The sequence below is a fragment of the Odontesthes bonariensis genome, chromosome 4, assembly GCF_027942865.1.
Source record: "Odontesthes bonariensis isolate fOdoBon6 chromosome 4, fOdoBon6.hap1, whole genome shotgun sequence".
Classification (NCBI taxonomy): domain Eukaryota; kingdom Metazoa; phylum Chordata; class Actinopteri; order Atheriniformes; family Atherinopsidae; genus Odontesthes; species Odontesthes bonariensis.
In genome coordinates, this window is record NC_134509.1 from 30686052 (window position 1) to 30702252 (window position 16201).

General features: G+C 40.1%; 1 long non-coding RNA gene across 1 annotated transcript; it reads left to right on the forward strand.

Moving 5' to 3' along the window:
• The first annotated feature begins 2469 nt into the window (after positions 1 to 2469).
• Positions 2470 to 5473, forward strand: LOC142378925 (uncharacterized). The gene is made up of 2 exons (XR_012769636.1): positions 2470 to 2643; positions 4720 to 5473. It is a non-coding gene; the product is annotated as an uncharacterized LOC142378925 (long non-coding RNA).
• Positions 5474 to 16201: the final 10728 nt, after the last annotated feature.

The window sequence follows — 16201 nt, forward strand, 5'->3', positions numbered from 1 at the left end:
ACTCTTCTCACGCATCACGACACTTCAGAAGCGGGTCGCTCCTGCCGAAGTTACATATGGGATTTTCAGCATACAGACCCCTGTTGGGAGCGAGACAGGCTTAATTCGCTTACCATTGACTTGTTTAACCTTTGTTAAACTCCTGAAGGCTATAATTTTAGGTGAAAATGCTACCTAGTGCCCCTTTAAAGGATAATTCTGGCATTTTTACAAACCTGTCCCATCTGTTGGAGACCAAGGAAAGTTGGCCAAAGGGAAAAACGTGGGAAATTTTCATGCCCGCTGCGCAAAGTTGTCCGATTGCGCTGATTTCCATGAAAGCGGGCTCTATCGGGCAAGCTTTTAACCTTTCCTGAGGCTCTTAACGTGTATCAAAATACTTTTGACCGAATTGGCCGTGGTGTCAGTAGCAATACAATTCAACCCAGGGGCTAACTATACCATTAGCTAGCACAGACATGATACATTTTGAGATTTCAAAAACAGCGCACTTACCTTTCTCAGCTTCCGTGTTCCACAGGCGTGTGCACAAATTAATCGATCGACGAAGTCATACACAGCCTGTATGCAGCCAGGACCTCTTGTAATATCCGGGTTTACTGAAATAATCTGCAGTAAAGTTCTCTCTGCCTCTGTCAGTGACTCCCTTCTATCTTATTTGAAGCAAATACAGAACAAAATGGATAAAATAACTACAAATGTCCACTACAGATGACATTTTTTAAACAGTGAAATTTTTCAAGAAAATATTTTATAAATCGTTTAAAAAATTACGAAAAGTATTCTAAAGAGGTTCATATAAAATAAAACAACACCATTTTGAGGCATAAATAGCTCAATCACAATTAATTTGCACTTACTTGTTGTCTTTCCATAAAATGTGCTTGTGGTGATGTCCACCATTTTCTTTGAAGAGAAAGAGGAAGTTCCCAATGGCCCACCCCTACATATTTCGTATAAAAATAAAATCTTGAATGTCCTCTTTAGAGTATAAAAGGAGTAACTTTAGTAGTATGCAGGAGGTGACAAGAGGTGAAAGATATCCAAGTTTATAAATGTCCTCTACAAAGGACAGATTTGAGCTACGGGTAGTCAGGAGAACTGGTGCTTCTTTTTCCAATCTTATGTTTCCTATCAGAAAATTAACCAAGACATTTGGAAAAAAAAAATAAGGAAGGAATTCAACAAACAATGTTTACGAGTTAGACTTTATTTCATTACAAAGCTAAAGGATGTGAATTCATTGTACATTTAGAACAAGTTAAACCACAGGAATATTCCATATCTAAAACAGCATTTACTAACATACTAATGCTGACTATTGAGATGCTATCATTTGTGACAGCAATGGGTAATGGATGAGCTGACAGTAATGAGAGCTGTTGTGGCACTATTATATCTTCACTGGTAAAATAAAGTTTAACTATGCTTACTCTGCTCTTGAATATGGGCTCTTATTTAATTGTGTATGGACAGGTTTTGTTATCATCCTTTGCATCTGTTTCCTGCTTTTCTTTAAGCTTAGTTAATTTTGCCCAGGGAGTAGTTGCGATCTCACGCACAGTTGTGAAAGAATGTTACATAAATGTGTTTTTACACAGTTTCACAACATGCAATGCCTACCAATGAGGAAGTTGTTTTCTCTATCATTTGCTGCATGCTTTGTGTTCATTTCAAGTGTTTCTTTTGAATAGATTATTTAATCATAAACTTGGTATATGACTGGAATTTACAAGTCTCAAACGGCTTTACATCTGGAGTGCTACATGTGAGGTTTAACAAAAAAGTTTTATAAAGGCTATTTCAGTAATTCATCTCAAAGCCTAATTATGTGATGTTGTATTATAAGGGTTTAACAATGCTGTAGTCCATAAAAGTGGATTTAGTTTTTACCTTTTGTTTCTTCATTAAAACACTGAATATTATAGTTCAACTGCAAAAATAAATAGAAGATAAATTGTACAAAGGTTTGTAGTTACGTTGAGCTCCAAAACAATGAAAGCTTTAAAAGCTGACATTATCTCAGTTTGTTGTACGGAGAGGATCCATGTGCAGACTCAAGAACGTGACGCAGACCAGAGAGAGCTTAAATACTTAGATTCAATCAAATCAAATTGAACTCTGTGGGAGAAGGATGTCATGACATGTTCATGACTTCTGGCCTAGTTACATCCTGGGCCTTGTTGACTGGTTCAGAATATTGTTGATAGTTAGAAGGAGCGTGTTTATGATAAACTGCGAAAGCTAGGCGCCTCCGGAGAGGGCCACGTACACTTGTTATGATAAAACGGTATAAAAGGGTGTCACTAGATGAGCTCGTCGGACATTTTGTACATTCTGTATGCACATTTGCTGTGACGGTTTGTTCAATAAACTCCCCAATGGACGGCTGACCAACGCGGGATTCGACTCTAATTTCTCCACAACATAATGGTGACCCCGAATTCGTGAGAGTTTACATCTGGATCCCGGCGGAGCGTGTTCGCTGTGCCCCGACAGCCGACATCGGCTGTTACAAGCCGGCAGGTGGGATTTTGTTCCTACCATTACGCAGTTGATCTCGGTTAGTGGAGCACAGCTGACGGCTTCTTCCGGCTTCCCCAAATTTAAAAGGACACAGGAGAGAGACGGATCCTGCACACGGTAAGCCCTTCCATTGTTTACTTCTGCGCAGAGGGGCTGCTGAAATTGTTTGGGAAACTGTGGGCCAAGAGGTGCCGTATGTGTGAATTTGGATAAAATTGGGTGAACAGCAGCTTATGTGAGTTGTAAAGCAGACAGCTGTGAGCAGTTGGTCGGGCTATGGTGTCGTTGTATTTTTGTGGTAATTAAGAAGGGCTAGTCGCTGCGCTCCGGCCAATTGTGAATCGGATGAATTCAAACTGGATTAATTAATAGCTGTAAAGTGGCGGGCAGGTTGTTGAGCAATCGCCAATAGTACCTCTTGCATTCTATCAGCCATCCTTCTATGCATGGGGGGGAGGAACACTGACGGGAGTACGGGGTACACTAGACTCATTAAATATACGTGAAAATTATTTTCACTAGTCAAGGAGTAAAACGAATACTGATAATTGATTGACGGGCGAACATTAAAGTTCAACGGTTGAATCAATCAGGCTTTCAAAAAAAACTCTGAAATGAAAAAATCCAGTTCTATGAGGAGCACATTTTAAGTATATATGTTTATATCATTTTATATATCTGCCTAGAACTCTTTGGAGTTATCCGAGACCTCAGTATGAAGACATTTTGAGAAGAAAATTCAAATTCGTTTATGAAATTGGCCACAGGAGATTATTATTGAGAGGTCACAGCGAAGCTGGTAAAGTACACGTCAGCATCTGTTGCTTTGGTCAGAGACCATATCACAAGGCTTGTAGGGAAAACACATTTTGTATTCCATATATTGCCGACACCAACATCTCCTGAAAAATTAAAAGTCTAAATGAAAGAAATTGATAATTTAAAAATGTGAAGATTTGAACGGTGACTGACACAAAACTTTTGACCGACTGACTTGAGTGTGTGGGACCGGTCTCTGTTGTCTGTCAATGTGTGTGTGAAATCTGATGTTTGTGTGAATCAAGAAAAAGAAGAAAAGAGAAAAGGTTCTGACTCATATCATCCCTTGACTTTTGAGTATTCGTAGTATTTTAATTCACACTCAGATTTGCTTCATTATTATAACTGGCTTTATGGTCATAATTTGCTTCATTGGTATAATCTGCTTAATTGTGATAGTTGCCGCATTAATAATTTGGGGAAATAAGGTGTTGTGCCGAAATGTGCTGTTATTTTTAAACGCTGTGGGTTTCTTTCTTTAAGACTCTATATTTTCGTTGAGTGCATCTTGTTATTATTGAATACTGCTGTGATTGGTGTTAAGTTTCGAAAGTTCTATTCTCAACAGGCAAGTGAAGGTGTTTTGGCTTTCAGGGGGACAGAGGGTGCTGCGCGCTCCCGCGGCTGGTGTGTGGGCGCGTGCTCTGGCCTTGACAGTTCTCTGCTGCTGCAAATGTTCGTGTGTGATCACATTTTCTTTCCTTGTGTCTTCCAGGGGCAATTTATGGTTGTACTGTAATAATTATTAGTTTCCTTTAGGTAATGTGCTAATTGCAGAGTTGTTATCAGTCGAGTAATGAGGGTTCCGCAATTCCTAAGGAAGAGGTTCTGTCCGTAGGCCATTGAGTCATCACGTCGTTCGACGTGAATGTGACATTCCTGATAAAGAAAGTTTCTCGCTTATGCATTGTTTCTGTATCTTTTGATTTGTAGTTTCCCTGTCCACAGCGTGTTAAATTGTATTTCTTTCTCTTTCTTAACAAATGCCATTTCGAGGTAAAGAATAGTGCAACTGTTATTTCTGTGTTAAATTGTATTTCTTCTCTGTCCAGCTGAAAGTTTGTATTTCCTCCTTTTTCTTAACTTGTTACAAAGTGTGACAAACGCCATTTTGAGTTGGGGTGTGGTTCAATTGTTATGTCTGGTTCAATTGTTATGCTTGGGAGGAGCTAATAACAGTCTAGGAAGTAGAGGTAATCGTGTGTTCATATTTGATTTGTTAGAAATTCACGTGGTGCATTGGAGGCAGGCTTAGAGGTGGGTTCATATTTTATTGGTTAGAAGTTACGTGTCTCAGACGTGTTTCACTGGAGTTAGATTTAGAGGTGTGTTCAGATTTCATGGGTCAAAAAATATTTTTATTTCATTGGTCAGAATTGACGTAGCTGTGACGTACATTGGATCATCTGGATTGGTGGAGGACATTGTGTGTGGATTGGATCGGAAGCATCCGGAGGTGAGCAAAAGTTGGGGCAACGCCTTTAGCCTGAGTCACTTCATACAGAGTAAGCATTAACTGAGCTTTTGATTAGTAATAAATTAACATTGGGTAGTATTAGCAATACAGCAAGTATTGATTAGCAATAATTAGTATTGATTAGCAATCACTAGCGTTGAATAGCATAATTAGCATTCAATTAGCATTGGTCAACAAGGAAGCTAGCATTGATTAGCAATAGTTAGCATTGGTTAGCATTAGTAGCATTTGTTAGCATTTCATTAGCCATAATTAGCATTGATCAGAAATACAGCTAGCATTGATTAGCAATAGTTAGCATTGGTTAGCATTAGTAGCATTTGTTAGCATTTCATTAGCCATAATTAGCATTGATCAGAAATACAATTAGCATTGATTAGCAATAGTTAGCATTGGTTAGCATTAGTAGCATTTGCTAGCATTTCATTAGCCATAATTAGCATTGATCAGAAAGACAATTAGCATTGATTAGCAATAGCAATAAGGCAAATATTGGTTTAAATCTTAATTAGCAATAGGTTAGCATTTATTAGCAACAGCTAGGAAGCTAACATCAATTGGCATTGGTTGGCAAACATTAACATTAGCAATAATAGTAACCGAACTCCAAACCAGAAGTCAAAAAGCTAAATTAGCCTAACATTGAATTAACATTGGTTTAATTTAATTTAAAAAAAAAAAAAAAACAACCTAGAGCATAAGCTTTTAAAGCTAACGTAGGCTAACCTTAACATTAGCATTGACAACATCCAATCCAGTAATTAGCTGCATCTAAGCTAAATCTAGCCGAGCATTAAATTAGCATTGATTAGAGTTAAATAATTAGTGCATTTAAATTGACTTTCAAAAAAAAAAAAAAAAAAAAAAAAGGGGGAATACGAATAATAAATAAGGGAAATTTAGAAAATAGATAAGTAAATAAAAAGAAAAAGTCAAAAGACAATAGAAGGGAACTAACTAGGTGAAACAATGGATATAACACCAACAATAATCATCAGCGCCAAACATCCTGAACATTCCAAAGATATTAAAAAGATATCTCTAAAATGGGAAAAACGAACAAAAAATAACGTCTCACCCTGGCCAAAAGGGGGCACTTTCAATGTAACTACCTGTAAGAGTATGGAACAAAGGATTAAAGCTTACAAACCAAAGGACAAAAGCAAAAAGAGACAGGGAAAAAGAGAGCTTGAATTAAAAGTTTTACATTTCTTTGAAAATGCAGAGCTATTTCCAACACTGCCGGGAGCAGCAAACATACAAGGAGATTCTGAAATAAAAGATCACAAAATATCTCATGAACGTCCAGAACTACAAATAGCTACATCAATCAGTCATGGAGCTCCTGAGCCAGACGCCATCTGTAATTCAGATCAGGCAAGGGGACAGCTCCCACAATACCAAAAATCACCCGAACTGGCACCTCCAGTTCAAAAGGCATCTTCTGAAGAACATAAGAGTCCAACAGCGTCAGCACCGAGTTTGATAGAAATGACGCAGGGACAGTATGTGCCGTGGCAGACGCTCGACCTAGGGGGGCTGGTTGCTCGATTGCCGGACATTCACAGAGGTGCAAGTAGATGGATAAGAGCGTTTGAACAAGAGAGTGTGGATAAACTGTTGTCTGTGGGACACATTAAGGCAGTGTGGGCACTGTGTTTTGGAACTTCTACCATGGAGGGCATTTTGAGAGACAGTGAGAATGACTGGATGTTAAGCCACCGAGCTGATGGAACTGACTTTAATGCATATCGAGCTGCACTCTGGAGAGCGTTACGAGCTGAGTTTCCTGTGGGAGTGGACCTCGAAGCATTAAAGGGGGAGCCACTGTCAGGAACAGAGAGTCCGGCTGTGTACATTGCACAACAATTGAAGAAATGGAGACAAGAGTCTGAGGGAGAAATCGAGAAGAGCCCAGCTTGGGTGACATTGTTCAGAGTTTCCATCAAAGAGGCTCTGCCTGCCCCAGTTCAGGGGCGGCTGGAGGATGTGGTGGGGTTGAATTCAATGTCACATGGACAATTCCGAGACCACGTGGTGCATGCAGTAAACAAATACAGAAAAGAACTGAAACGGAAGGAGCAGGAGAAGGATGTGCAAAGGGAACTTGCACGGTTGCAGTTAGAAGAACTGCAAGCGAAGCAAGAAGTACGAAATGAGGCCATGACAGCGGGGGCCGCTGAACAGCCATCACAGGGGCAAGTCCATCGTCGACCCTGTCAAAGGTCAAGAAGAGGTGCACCTGGAGGACGAAGGTCCTCGGGGGCATGTTGGGCCTGTGGCGAGAGGGGACACTTTGTTTACAGCTGTCCGAGAGCACCGAGAAACCCGAGTGTTCGGCAGGACCGTGGCCAGTCCCTGGGGGGCGGAGCAAGTGGCCCGGTAGGTCCAAGGCGTTCCTCTGGCAGAGGAATCCCAGTATTGGTTTACATTGACATATAGAGGTAAGAAGTACACTTACATCAGACGTACTCAAAAGGGTTTAAAAACCGCCCTCAGGTGTGTCAGTATTACAAAACAAAACAAAGTTTTTAAGTTAAATGTATCACGACTACTAAGTTTCTAAAACTTGAATTTAAATAGGTCACTGTTACTAGGACACAACAAAACAAAGTTTCTGAATTTAAAATTTAAATGTGCCACTATTACGAAGTTCTAAAATTTGAACGGAACAAAGTTTCTAATTTAAATTTTAGCATTGATAGTCTGAATTAGGGTATCTATTTAGCCCATAGGGAATTACTGATATCTCTCCATCCCACTTGGAGGGAGTAAGAAAAGCGCCATGTCCAAAATAAATAAATAAATAACTAATGAATAATAAGTAAAATTAAAATACAACAAGTATGATCTTCTTTTGGGAAGATTATGCAATAAAATGCGCTTCCTCTGGAAGGAATCATGAAAGATCCAAAGATCAAAGGTTGGAAGTCCAACTGGAGAGGACAACCGAGGCTAAGTTAGCCTTTGGAAATTTGAAACAGAATTAGCAAGGGTCATCCAAAACGGCCAACACTAGTCTATGAGAAGCCATTTTTCTTATATGTCTCCAATAAAAACCATAAGATTTCAGAACTAATAAATCAGAGTAGGTATGTTGTGACTCGGACAGGATGGTTGCAGGTTGTGCATCTTTTGACACATCCAGATGTGAATACAGAAGGGTACTACATCGGGATCTGCAGATGTCATTCCACGTGAGTTTGAAGGAGAACCACATGAGCGTGTGGCAGAAGCTGTGAGATACATTAAACTGAGACCTGACATAGGAGCAACTCCACTTGTGCAGGCTGATGTCACTTATGTTGTGCATGGTTCATGTTGTGAGATCATTTGGGTGATCATGCAGGTTTTGCAGTTGTGAAACAGGAAGGTGGAAACTTTGTGACGGTGAAAGCTGAGAAGTGTGAACGGCCATGTTCGGCACAGTTGGCTGAACTGAAGGCACTAACGGAAGCATGTTGACTGGTGAAAGGTAAGGTTACGAATGTGTACACAGTTTCTGCATATGCTCATGATATTTTCTCTTCATTTGGAGCAGTTGTGAAGCAGAGAGGGTTCAGGAGGTCAGACGGAAGTCCAGCGCGACAGGAGGTCCAAATGAAGGAGCGGATTGCAGTCATGAAAATTGTAAATTGGCAGTGATACAATGTCAAATAATCATAGAGGTAACAAAATGGTTGGTAAAGGTAATATCGCGGCTGATGAAGCAGCGAAAGTAGCATCAAAGTGCCAGCTTGCTGTTTTGGCACCAATGGTGGTACTGGAGCCAGAGGTCGCGCCATCACAAGGATATTGGTCATACATATTGGATAAATAGTCGTAAATTTTTTTTTTGGTAAGAGAATTGATTCATCTGTTTGTCATTCCATCAGAGATTAGCTCAAATAATGGTTAAGTGTTTGGTTATAAAAGTGCAAGAGGCATTCTGCAGCAGCTGCGAATCAAGCAGCGCTGTGGGGCCGTTTATCATCCACAAAGTCAAGGGATGCATGAGAGGATCAATGGAACCTGGAAAGTGAAATTGAATTGAATCTGTGCTTCAACTAAACTAACTAGATGCTTTGCCGCTTGCACTAATGAGCTTTCGTATGCAGACTCATAGAGTCACGCACTAACACCGCATAAAATGCTAACGGGTCGACCCAGGCCGCCACCTCAGTTCCCACTTGAGCAGGTGCAAACAGAGTGGACAGCTTACATGAAGCAACTAACTGCAGTCCACAGAACAATCTATCTACAGGAGGAGTTCAGAGACTTGAGTCTCAAACAGCTGGTTGAGAGGCCAGTGGTGCCGGGCGACCAGGTGCACATCGAAGTGTTCCGGAGGAAGTGGCTTGTGCCAAGACGGAAAGGACCGTACACAATGGTGCGAGCAACATCAACAGCAGTTCAAGTGGAAGGTAGCAACACATGGTACCATTTGAATTACTGCACTAAGGTTCGGACTAAAGACACAGACGGAGTTGAGTCCGAGGGAAAGGATTAACAAAAGGAAGAGGTTAAGAGTTCTGACACTGTGAGCATCCAGGTGTGGGTGTTGGCCGACAGCATGGGCTCAGGAGAACGAAGCCTGGAGATGTGGGACGGGATCCCGCAAACAGGAGAGGCTGGAAGGGTCCCGTGATGAAGCCACCCCGCAGGGAAGTAACCAGCCTGGGTCAGATGAGTATGATGCAACAATACACACCCACTCAGACCATGCCACGCCACAAACTTTGCCAGCAATACACACTAGAGCTAGTCGTGAAAAGGCAGATGTTAAGCTTGAAGTTAAGTACGTGGGAATAAAGGTTGGTGGAAGGATGAGTAAGTATGAGTAAGTAGGGGTAAGTGTGAGGAAGTGTGGATCATGGGTCCGGTGGAGGAGACGACCAAATCACCGCCTCTGGACGCCACGAAAAAGGGGCAATCTGGTAAGATCATGTCAGATCGGGTCAGAAGGAGTTGTTCACAATGGTTGTAAGAATAGAAAGATTTCACGGGAAAATCTAGGGGGATTTGATACCATTAGCACTACAGGACAGAATAATCATGTTAATCCAAGAACAGACGGAGTGTACATGCACAGGTGGAGTCGGGAAAACAGTGTAACTGTGGAAAATGGGTTAAGGCAGCACAGGATACGTGGTATAGATGGGCATGGTACACTACAAGAGAACTAACGGCGACGGAGTGTCTCATATGCGCAGACGCTCCAGGAGCATTGCCTGTTGTGTTCCAGAGCCACACACCTTCAGGGACTGTGCGGTGGTCCAGCAACGGGAATGCAGAGAAGGTAGGTTCACATCGGAGGAGGATAAACGGTTATTGTTTCCTATGTGTGGTATTAAGTGCAGATTGATGTTCGGGCCAAATAAATTACATAGTTATTTTCAAAATAAGGGAGGGCCACAAATTTGAGTCTTCTTGTGCGGAATTTAATCTGAGTACATCACAGGAGGGGCCTCCCACTGATTATAGAGTAGATTACAATGGTGAGTTTGAATGCTTTTGGAACTCGCGTAGGTAGTACTAATGTTAAATGAAAACAAGATTTATTGGGATTTATTTATTTGGATCAAAATGTGAAAATATAGAAATGATCATTTTAACTCTATATCTTTTTGGGGATCAGACACACCCAGTGGCTGAGAGTTACTGGATGTGTGGAGATCATGTTTTGTTAAATGTGCTACCCAACAGGGAGATAGGTTTTTGGGCACTGGTGAGGAGGAACACATCAGTTGTGGTAGTGTATGACAAGGTAAACGAGATGCTAGGATTGGATGTGGAAGAAGGGAGAGTTAAAAGATCGAGTGATGGCTACATCAGGGATAAGCACGTTTACTTGGATGCAATAGGGCAGCCGAGAGGGAGTCCTTTGAGCTCAAAGCACGCAGGGAGATTGCAGCTGGATTTGAGGCTGGTTTGCAGGGAATCATATTTAACAAAATGGGGAGTGGACTAATTACATATAATACAACCAACAGGGAATTCTTAGCTACACGAGTGAAGGGTTTGCAGGCTTTGGAGAACAACTACATGAGACGAGTATGATGGCTTGGTAGAACAGACAAGTTTTAGAAGGTATATTAGAAGGGAAAATGGTGCGTGCCAGATGGTTGGGGAAAATGTTGTACATTTATAACCGGGAACACTGCAGCTGATAGAACGTTTACAACGGCCGTGAAGAAGATCAGAGAACGGCGAGAGGAGCTGATGTGTGAGGCTGGTGGAGGTGAACGGTGGTGGACTGGTCTGTTTGGGATTTTGGGAGAAGGGGGAGCGATGACAGTTAAGGCGGGAATAGCAATATTGTTGATAGTGAGAATGGTTCCCCTATTGGTGTGTTGCATTATACCCATTCTGAGAAGGTGTTTGCTGCAAGTGATGTTCAAACAAACAGCGGAAGGAATCTGGAGGCAGATGACCATGCGAGACCAGGCCTGAGGACCAACGCATGGGAAGAGCGGGTCAACGAATGAAGGTTATCAACGGGCGGTTCACAAGTTTCTTTCCTCGAGGGTGGAACCAAGTTTAGTCTGACAGGGAGAAGAGATGCTGAAGATCTCTTTGATTGGGAGTGACGTACTGGCGACCTCTCCTCCCAGAGTTAGCTTAGCAGTTCCAGACCCAGCCGGACGGATGTTCGGCCAGAAGCAGACGACACCAGAGCACAGGAGATGGGACGGGACGGGAGGGGCTGCATTACATTGCATTTTATTACTATTGTTGTGTGATAATCCATAATTTTATGTATTGTACTTGATACAAAACGGTGATTAACTGATTTGAAGGTGGTGTATTCAGTCTATGTGTATTATCAATCAAAACTGATCACTGATATGTCCATTGCCAATTGTGTCAGTCAACTGTTCGGAGTGCGACCTTGGTAAAGTGGTCGGTCGCCAGTGGGGGGGGCCGTAGGTGAATTTTCCCAAGATAAGAACATGAGTTACGAAAGTAGCAGCCGGTGGGTTTTTCGCACCTATGCACTGCGAACAGTGGACAAGTGTGATGGCAATGTAAAACTTGTAGTGTTGTTGAAATCAATATCGTGTAATTTAAGTTAATCATTGAATATGATTCGAGTAGACACATATATATATTCCTTTTCATGTATTCAAAATGGTCCCGTTGATTGATATTGTAGAATTATTAGAATAATTTAGTGTTTATTATGGTAATTAATTCTTAATTAACTATGTGGGATGATTTTCTTTTATTTTAGATTATTTCTTTATTAAATCACTGATAAGTGATTTCAGGGGGGACTATGTGGGAGAAGGATGTCATGACATGTTCATGACTTCTGGCCTAGTTACATCCTGGGCCTTGTTGACTGGTTCAGAATATTGTTGATAGTTAGAAGGAGCGTGTTTATGATAAACTGCGAAAGCTAGGCGCCTCCGGAGAGGGCCACGTACACTTGTTATGATAAAACGGTATAAAAGGGTGTCACTAGATGAGCTCGTCGGACATTTTGTACATTCTGTATGCACATTTGCTGTGACGGTTTGTTCAATAAACTCCCCAATGGACGGCTGACCAACGCGGGATTCGACTCTAATTTCTCCACAACAACTCCATTTACATAGGGCCAAATTACAACAAATGACATCTATACAATTCTAACCAATTAGAATCCAATTCACAGTAATACAATCATAATCAAATCAAATCCAATTAATTAAATTCCAAATTAGTCTACTTTATACCTACAAAGCCTGAGGAAACCAACAGATTGCAACAAAACTTATCTTCGATCCAATCTCCCATCCCCGAGCATCCCTCGACGGGGTGACTGTGGACAGAAGAAACTCCCTTTAAAACAATAACTACTACTCTCAATAATACCTGATTATGTCAAATTCCTTATAATTTTATTCATATAATGTAATTTTCCAAAATGTTGTAAACAAACAAAAGTTATCTAGCTAAGGAAACCAACAAAATGCATGTAATCTGTGATCCATCCTCAGTGTACACAAGGCCAGAGTGGAGTGAAAAGCTCTATTTTAACAGAAAGAAACCTCTGGCATAACCAGACTCAGGGAGGGCAACTATCTGCTTCACTGATAACACCAGATCAGGAGACCCTGTGGAACTTCATAACTTGCTCTAGCGTGCTAAGAAAATTCTTCATTTACAAGAACAAACTGGAATCTATCAGATAAATATGACTTAAACCAGCCAAATGCAGTTCCTTTAATCCCAATAACATGTTCAAGTCTCTGTAATAGAATTCTATGATTGATTGTATCAAATATAGCACTGAGATACAAGACACAATTCCACTATCAGAGTCTAAGAGGAGATGATTGGGAACTTTCATCACTGCTTTTTCTGGGCTATGATGTGCTCTGGATTCTGACAATACTCTTCAAACAGATTATTTCTGTGTAAATGATAACAAAGTTGAGCTGCAACATTTATTTCAAGAACTTTAGACATAAAATTTGATTGGATATAGGTCGACAATTAGCTACCACTCTTGGATCAAGAGTATGTTTTTTAGATGAAGGTTTAATTACAGCAATCCTAAAACTCTGTGGTACTTAGCCTGTGTGGATAAATCAGGGTGTGTTGTCAAAGATGAAATCCAATATAATTAGTCCAAAACTCAACTCTGAATGTGCTGCCTACCAGCACTGTTACAGGTCAAGAATAAGACTGCAATGACAATCTGACAAGTGAATTAAAATAAATAAATTGAAATAGAAAAAACACTATAGCCTACTGAGTGAGTCTCCACACTCAAAACAGCTGTGGAGCAGGTAAGCACAAGAAGCTATCATGATTGGAAAAAAAAAAAAGTAAACATTTCTGGAGAAGAATAATTTAAAACTGACACGGCAGTAAAAAAAAACACGACTAAACCACAGACCAGTGGTGTCAAAAGTACACACATTTGTTACTTAAGTAGAAGTATAGATACTGCAGTTTAAAAACACTCTGGTAAAAGTTGAAGTATCAACTTGACCTCTTTACTCAAGTAAAAGTGAAAAAGTATGTGCTCCAAAACCTACTTAAAGTATAAAAGTATAAAGTAACCTTTAAATTAAAAATAATAAATAAAATAAAAAAACCTACACACAAAAAGGTAGATGCCACTATATGAATTGCAAGCTTAATTTGAAAACTGATTAGTTATACACGTGGGTCTTGGGTGTGCAGAGTTTGCATTGCATTTTCCACGAGTCATTTTTGCACCCGACTATTTCGAAAAATTCTTTGAGGTAGGGCCATGGATGAGGAAGGTCTTGTTGGTCTCCGTCTCCATCTCCTGATACGCTCTTGCCTGTGTCCGTCCTTTCAGACATTTCGCCATCTTTTTCTGAATCCGACATTGTGGCGTGGCACACACTTCGCGCAGCTTCGCGTTTGCAGTTTGTAGAACACCTGCTTGCTTCTGACAAATGACGATTTCCTTGTGTGTCAGCACAAATTTGACGAATAGCCTAACCGATAAGTGTTTGCGTTATATGATTCATCCAATTACACTCGTTCTCACTAGGTGTGGATGGCGCCACTGATCTGTATTGGATGGCGCACATATGACGTGAAATGCATAAACATTAAACTGAAGTCAAGAGTTAAAAAAAAACAAAAAAAACTGAAGCCCAGAGTAACGAGGCTGTTTGTTTTGAAAATGTAAGGAATAGAAAGTACAGATACTTCTGTGAAAATGTAGTAGTGGAGTAGAAGTCAGAAGTAGGCAGAAAAATAAGTAATGGAGTAAAGTACAGATACCTAAAAAGTGTACTTAAGTACAGTTACAAAGTATTTGTACTTCGTTACTTGACACCTCTGCCACAGACTGTCATAATCAGCCAAAAGAAGAACTCATACATTTGTGTGGGTTTTTTCTTCCTTCCTCTGTTCTATCCTCTTCTAAATGCGTTGTAATGAATGTATTTCATCATTCTTGAAGAAGACATGCACCAGCACTGGGAAGAAAAGGTCCACTGAGCAAAGGACTGCTGTTATAATGATGCAAGAAATAGAGATGGACAACATTTATGAGGAACCACAATGCATTCGAGAAATAAGTCGGGATACAAATCGAGCAGGTAATACAAAATACACACACACACATATATATATAACTGTAATTATTAATTTTCATCTGTATGTAAGTTTGTTTTTAATTCTATTACGTAGAGAAAAGAGTGTGTCGACTGTTTGTCCTCAGCTTTGGGATACTATGTATCATACAAGCCAGTCTCAATCTATCTTTACGTCTTACATGTGAGTATTGCTACTGCTTATGAGTGTGTACATTGTGTATATTTAAAAAAAGTAAAGGAGCAAAAAGAAAGAAGATTAACTGTATTTTTTAATTTTTTTCTAACACAGCACATGTTAGTGACAATAAGACCGGTAAGCTTAACGAATTACAGGAAACCATCAAAGCCTTGAGCAGAGACAGAGACATGCTTCAAAACAGAATCTCTGAACTCCTCAACATGATGAGGGCTGTGGAGGAAGAGAGAGATAAGCTGAAAATGAAACTGAATGGTAAGAACATAACTTTCTCAATGATTTTCTCCGGCTATTGATGAACCCCAGAACAATAACGTAAATTATTGTAACATCATCATTAACTTTGGGTGTATTTTACCCATCATAATATACTCACCCCCCAAAAAAATTCTCTCATCAAAATGTATTAAAACACAACAATACATGGCAAACTGAAGTACTTTGCTTACTTCTACTTTTCAAACAGAACATTACATTTAAAAGATTTCTTTTTCAGTCCCCCCCCCCCCCCAGAATTTTTTATTTTTAGTTCTCATTTTCCGATGGAAACTTCTGCCATGCAAGTATCATTTGAACAGTTTGGTTTGTTTGGGGTAAAGACTACAAGAGTTGGACAAACTGTTAGTCTGGCAGTCCAACATGATCATTTAAGTATTTGACTTCCACAAATTTTTCTGTTCTTCAGATTTTGGTGGGATGCGAAGCCCCAAGAGGGTCCAAACGAGGACTGTTGGAGATGAGTCATAAAACGCTGGTGCTTACCAGCAGGTTCAACGTCTCTTGTTGACTAAAGCGCCGCTGGTTGTGTGAGAAAGATCTGTGTACTAATCCATAATGTCAGCACAGGAAAATATTATGAATGTATGTACATGCACTATACATGTAAAAGAGGCAATGTACTTTCACATTTAACAAAGTAAATATGTTCAGAATTGTAAATTATAATGATTTCAAAAAAACTTTCCCAATAATGCAAACAGTAACTGTTAAGATGAAAACATATGATGTATCATACAAGCTTTGAGGAATACTTTGTGTTTTTTCAAATATTTTCTGCTATCACAGGGCAAAACTGTATGTATGTAATGTTTAAATTTTTGGGGAAAGAATGATCATATCTTGATGAGATGC